At 44.7% G+C, this 7,042-nt stretch overlaps 1 long non-coding RNA gene across 1 annotated transcript; it reads left to right on the top strand.

Moving 5' to 3' along the window:
* Nucleotides 1–352: 352 nt before the first annotated feature.
* Nucleotides 353–5,692, top strand: LOC118944086 (uncharacterized). Its single transcript, XR_016491322.1, has 2 exons — nucleotides 353–3,403; nucleotides 3,523–5,692. It is a non-coding gene; the product is annotated as an uncharacterized LOC118944086 (long non-coding RNA).
* The last annotated feature ends 1,350 nt before the right edge of the window (nucleotides 5,693–7,042 follow it).

Genomic DNA, 7,042 nt, shown 5'->3' on the forward strand with positions numbered 1-7,042 from the left:
ACCGGACCCTGCTGCTCTGAGCTCTCTGTGGTTAGTGATTGAGGTGTGATGGTAGGTTGTGAGTTTGGATGACTTGTTTTAGTTAGTGTGTTCAGTAGACTGCATTGTATAAGATGGCTGCCTCATCTCCAAGTTTTTTGAAGCGCCCTCTATTGATTGTTTGGGTATGTTTTGTAAAGTAGACCTTATAGCTATAGCTGACCATTATGGATTTGTTGTCCCTGAGAAAGCCCTAAAGGCTGAGCTTTTGTTGCTAGTCAGGGAGGGTTTAGTGAGAGAACGGATTCTTTCATTGCAAGGAGAGGAGACGGGTAGACCTTCTGATGCCAAGTCGGAGGACAAGGCGGAGGAAGGGGTTCCTCGTACCCCCTTTACATTGCCCCGATTCGATCCTTTATCTTCTGCTTCGGGTCGTTCAGATGGAACTGCTAGGCTGAAGGTGAGGCTGGCTCGGTTAGAAATGGAGCAAAAAGATAAAGAGAGACAGATGAATTTTGAACTTGAAAATAGAAGCTGACAAGGAGGTGAGGATCCGACAACTGGAGCTAGAGGCTGGCTCCAGTGCGACTCCACAAGCTGCTCATCATCAAACCCACTTCGATGTGAGTAAAAACATAGCTTTAGTCCCTCCATTCCGAGAGTCGGAAGTTGATTCTTATTTCTCTGCGTTTGAGCGTGTGGCCGCTGCGCTGCATTGGCCACTCGAGGTTTGGCCGCTCCTGTTACAATGTAAATTGTCTGGGAAAGCCCAGGAAGTAGTAGCTGCTCTCTCCCTGGAAGACAGTTTACACTACGATACAGTTAAAACTACCATGTTGCGGGCTTATGAGTTGGTGCCTGAAGCTTATAGACAGCGCTTCAGGAACCACAAGAAACTCTCTCACCGTACATTTGTTGAATTTGCTAGGGACAAAGAGTCTCTGTTTAGTCGCTGGTGTTCAGCCAGCAAAGCTAACACCTTTGCTGATATTAAGGAGTTGATGCTGTTGGAGGACTTTAAACGCAACCTCCCAGATAGGATTGTAGTTCATTTAAATGAACAGAAAGTGGCGACATTGGCCCAAGCAGCAGTGTTGGCAGATGAGTACGCTTTGACACACAAGACTGTCTTTGGTGCACCACGTTTTGAAGGCCGGACGATTACATCATCAGTTCCTCGTTCAGGTCGCTGTTCCTCGTTCAGGTCGCTTTTCCTCTGACAACCCTAAGCCTTTACATGAAATCCGTGAATGTTTTTACTGTCACCAAAAGGGTCACGTGATTGCGGACTGCCCAGTTTTGAAAAATAAACCGAAACAGTCCCAGTCACCGTCCCCAAAAATGAAAAGTTTGGGTTTAGTCAAGTCTTTGGCTCGTCCATTGGATCGAGTTATTGATTCAGCATTTGAGAAACCGGATCCTGTCTATGCTCCGTTTATCTCTGCCGGTTATGTTTCCTTAACAGGAGAACAAGCTGATCAAAAGCCTATCCAAATCCTACGAGACACTGGGGCGGCGCAGTCAGTAATCATTACTGATGCTTTACCCTGGTCTCCTGAAACGTATTGTGGCTCACATGTCATATTACAGGGGATAGAGACAAAAAACGTACCTGTACCATTACACTGGGTCCACTTAGTGTCAGACTTGGTATCAGGACGTTTCCGTGTTGGTGTAGTATCTACACTGCCAGTAAAAGGAGTCACATTGCTACTAGGGAATGATATTGCTGGTGGTAATGTCATTCCTGTGTTAGAGGTAGTAGACAATCCAGAAATCAGAACTACAGATGAGAAATTGGTTCAAGCATTTCCACATGTTTTTCCTGCTTGTGTCTTAACGAGGGCACAATCTCGCAAGCTAGGAGATGTGGTGGATTTGGCTAGTTCCATTTTTGAGAATGTTGAGGTAGAAGATCATGCACCGAGTATGCCTTCTGCAATGCCGACAGTTTTTACACCCGTAAAAACTAAGGCAGGGGAAAATGAAATTGTGCCCCAATTACATGACATTCTTTTGTCTGTCACCCCCGAGAAGGTGATTGAATGTCAAAAAGAAGACACCAGTCTTCGCAAGTGTTTTGCTTTGGTAATTTCCATTGAGGAAGCTAAAACTAGAGAGACCGCCTACTTTATGGAAGCAGGAGTTTTGATGCGTAAATGGGCATCTCATGACACCATTAATGACTGGAGTGAAGTGTGTCAAGTGGTTGTTCCTACACCGTTCCGACAGCAGGTGCTGTCACTCGCCCATGACCAGGCGTGGTCTGGACACTTGGGGATCACAAAGACTTATAACCGGGTCCTTCGTCATTTCTTCTGGCCAGGTTTGAAGTCTGACGTGGTCCAATTTTGTAAAACATGTCACATATGTCAACTCACTGGGAAAGTGAATCAAACAGTTCCACGAGCGCCACTCTGCCCGATTCCTGTGGTGGGGGAACCGTTTGAAAGAGTGATAATTGATTGTGTAGGTCCATTGCCGAAAACCAGGTCAGGTAATCAGTTCCTACTAACAATAATGTGCAGTGCTACTCGATACCCAGAGGCTATTCCTCTCCGTACTATAACGGCTAAGACTGTGGTGAAGGCACTAGTGAAGTTCTTCTCTACGTTTGGACTCCCTAAAGTAATCCAAACTGATCAGGGATCCAATTTCATGTCTAAACTGTTTTCAAATGTGTTAAATACATTGTGTATTTCCCATCAGGTCTCCAGTCCGTATCATCCAGAGAGTCAAGGGGCTCTAGAACGCTGGCATCAGACGCTGAAGGCAATGCTACGCAAGTATTGTATGGATACCAGTACTGATTGGGATGAGGGGGTGCCCTTTGTCCTATTTGCTATAAGGGAAACGATACAAGAGTCCTTAGGGTTCAGCCCTGCTGACCTTGTGTTTGGACACACCCCACGGGGTCCGCTTAAAGTTTTGAAGGAGCATATCTTATCTCCTACACCCAGTAGCGCCCCTAAAAATGTGTTGGAATATGTCAGTAAGATGCGGGACAGACTGCACGCCGCATGTGCGTTAGCCCAAAAGTCTCTCTCCTCGTCTCAAAAACGCATGAAGTTGCATTATGACAAAAAGGCTGTTGGCCGTTCATTTGCACCAGGGGATCAAGTTTTAGTTTTGTTGCCAATCCCTGGCTCATCTCTGTCAGCACGTTTTGCTGGACCATATCTGGTGGAAAAGAAAATCAATGACACCAATTATGTGATAAAGACACCAGATCGAAGGCGTTCTTCCCGTGTGTGTCATGTTAACATGCTGAAAACATATTATGTGCGCGATTCTCCCGACAGCTCCTCAAGTAAGCCGGTCCAGCCCGCCGTCTCCAGTGTGGCTGCGGTGGTGCTGAAGCCTGGCTGGGACCTAGATGAGGATAAGGAGGACGGGTTGGAGTTACGCCATACGTTACAGCAAGGTGAACGCCTATGTAATTCAGAGATGCTGAAGAAGTTACCCTCTCAAATGGAACATTTGGATAATGATCAAACTAAGGATCTTATCCTATTGATAAACAGTTTTCTCAATGTGTTTCAGGACATTCCAAGTCGCACATCCATCTTGGAACATGACGTGGATGTGGGGAACGCTGTTCCTATACGTCAGCATCCGTACCGGGTTAATGCTAAGAAAAGGGAGGTAATGAAAAATGAGGTAGCTTATTTATTACAGAATGACATGGCAAAACCCAGTAACAGCTCCTGGAGTTCCCCATGTATTCTTGTTCCTAAGCCTGACGGTACATCCCGCTTATGTACGGACTATCGTCGTGTAAATGCAGTTACAAAGTCTTATTTTCCTCTACCTCGCTTAGATGACTGTATTGATAGAATTGGCTCTGCTGCTTACGTTAGTAAGTTAGATTTGCTAAAAGGTTATTGGCAGGTGCCGCTGACCTCTCGAGCTTCTGACATATCGGCTTTTGTTACGCCAGATAACTTTGTACAATACACTGTGATGCCCTTTGGCATGTGTAATGCACCTGCTACTTTTCAGCGGCTAGTTAACATTGTGTTTGCAGATCTGCCAAATTGTACTGCTTACCTTGATGATGTGGTGATTCATTCGTCTACCTGGTCTGATCATCTCTCCACTTTGAAAAGTGTGTTTCAGCGGTTGGAGAATGCTTCTTTAACCCTCAATTTGGCCAAGTGTGAGTTTGGGAAGGCTACAGTGACTTACTTAGGTAAACAAGTGGGACGAGGTCAAGTGCGCCCAATAACTGGCAAAGTGGAAGCAATTGTTGCTTTTCCTGCTCCCGACTCGCCGCCAGTTGCGCAGATTCCTGGGGATGGTAGGGTACTATCGTACCTTCTGTAAGAATTTCTCAACGGTAGTAGCTCCCCTTTCATCTCTGCTTAGTCCCAAGGTACCATTCAAGTGGTCCAAGGACTGTAACTACGCTTTTGAGTCCGCTAAAGCGCTACTTTGTAGTGCCCCAGTGCTTGCCGCCCCCAACTTTGACAAACCTTTTAAGTTGGAGGTAGATGCTAGTATAATGGGGGTGGGTGCGGTTCTCTTACAGGAAGATGAAGACGGAGTGGATCGGCCCGTCAGTTTCTTCTCCCGTAAGTTCAACTCGTGTCAGTCAAGATACTCTACAATTGAACAAGAGACGCTGGCTTTATTGCTTGCCTTACAGTTCTTTGAGGTATATGTGGGCTCCAGTGCCTTGCCTGTTATGGTCTTCACGGACCATAATCCATTGGTGTTCTTGAAGCAAATGTACAACCAGAACCGCCGCCTTATGCGGTGGGCTCTGATTGTACAAGGATATAATGTACAGATAGCTTATGTGAAGGGCTCGGCGAATGTGGTTGCTGACGCTCTATCACGGGTTTACTAACTGGGGAAGCGATGGCTTTTGTTATTGCAAAACTAGGTTTGCAATTTTTGTGGTGGGCGTGTTACGTTCCCCAGTTTGTGTTGTAGTTTGTGTTTGTGCATGTGTTTATTTCAGGAAATGGCTTCCTGAAATCCTCAAGCAGCTGATTGGTCGACTCCAGGGCTAATTGGAGAGCTGACCCCGCCCCCTCGTCAAGACACAGCTGTCTCCAGTTACACATTCCTTCTAAAGCTATATAAAAGCCAGTGTTCTGTTCAGGAGAGAGAGATTTGAGGTAGGGATTGCTGAGAGATTTTGCTAGAGAGATTTTGGAGGTAGGGATTGCTGAGAGATTTTGCTAGAGAGATTTTGGAGGTAGGGATTGCTGAGAGAGATTTTGCTAGAGAGATTTTGCTAGAGAGATTTGCTGGGAGGTCATTGCAGAGCGATTGATTGTGATAGAGATTTTTGCTGGAGGTTGATTTGCTGGGAGTTCATTGCTGGGAAGTTGGTATGTTTTGTGAGTTTGTTGCTCAGATAGAGCTTATTTGATGTCCTTTGTTAGTTTGAAATTGTTTAATATCCTGTTTCATTTGTTCCCAGGGGGGAAGGGGAAGGCACCTTGGGAGTGCTTAGGCAAGAGGCCCGCGGGCATACATATACCTGTAGTATATTCATTGTCTAGGTACACTAGGTAAGACCTGGGCGGACCACCCCCTGTATTTTGGTTAGGGCACCAGGTGGTGCTAAATTAGGTAAGTGGTGGGTAGGCAGGTAAGATAGGAGAGGCGGACTTTGAGATTTACTTTCTTTGCTTTGGTTCCGTCCAGCCCCTTTTCCCCATATTACCGTGTACAGGAATAAAGTCCTTGTAAAACGGTACCACATTCTGTCTGTTATCATTCTTACTCGCACCTACAGTCCATACCTTTTTCGCTTCACGGAGAGTTTAGTTGTAGCATGGTGTTGCCTTCCCTCTTCATAGAGGCGTGCGTAACAGTCATCCCCAAAGCCAACTCCTGCTTTGGCTGTCTTTCCTTCCAGTTCTCTGCTGCCAATGACTGGAACGAATTGCAAAAATCACTGAAGCCAGAGACATCTTGTCACGTTCGTTGAATGGAGGAGACCAAGGCACAGCGTGATATGAATACATGTTACTTTTAATAAAGACGGACACAAAACAAACTATACAAAATAACAAAACGAACGTGAAGCTATCATACAAAAGTTCAGACACAGGAAACTAGACAAAGACAATAACCCACGAATTACCCAAAGAATATGGCTGCCTAAATACGGTTCCCAATCAGAGACAACGATAAACAGCTGCCTCTGAGAACCAATCCAGGCAACCATAGACATACAAAACACCTAGATAGTAAACAACCCCATAAACATACAAAACCCAGAGAAAGTACAAAAACACATACATCACCCATGTCACACCCTGACCTAACCAAAATAATAAAGAAAACAAAGAATACTAAGGTCAGGTCGTGACACATCTCTCTCACTAACTTTAAGCATGAGCTGTCAGAGCAGCCTACCGATCATTTTACCGGTACAGCCCATCTGTAAATAGCCCACCCAACTACCTCATCCCCATATTGTTATTTTTTTGTTGCTCTTTGCAACCCAGTATCTCTACTTGCTCATCATCTTCTGCACATCTATCACTCCAGTGTTAATGTTAAATTGAATTGAAATTATTTCACCCGTATGGCCTATTTATTGCCTTACCTCCCTAATCTTACTACATTTGCACACACTGAATATAGATTTTTCTAGTGTGTTTTTCACTCTACGTTTGTTTATCCCATGTGTAACTCTGTTGTTTGTGTCACACTGCTTTGCTTTATCTTGGCCATGTTGCACTGGCCTACTTGGTTAAATAAAGGTGAATTAAAAAGTCTGTTTACTTTACTCACTCTTATCTCACATAGCCCTGAGCTATCCCACCCAGACCCAGCTACCTCACACTCTCACACTTTAATATTTAAACCCACACATACCAATACATACATACATATTTAACCTGAGTGTGTACTAGACACATAATCACACACACATTTGTTTAGAATATACATATACAGTACATCAATCAACACTCACATTTTTGAGTAAAGAAATATACTTTTCACCAAACACATTCGCCTGCTCCTCTATCTCCACCATATACATATATATCTATAACGTATATGTACGTACAGTTGAAGTCGGAAGTTTAAAAGT

Source organism: Oncorhynchus mykiss, chromosome 24 (assembly GCF_057628025.1).
Source record: "Oncorhynchus mykiss isolate SJ-2025 chromosome 24, ASM5762802v1, whole genome shotgun sequence".
Classification (NCBI taxonomy): Eukaryota; Metazoa; Chordata; class Actinopteri; order Salmoniformes; family Salmonidae; genus Oncorhynchus; species Oncorhynchus mykiss.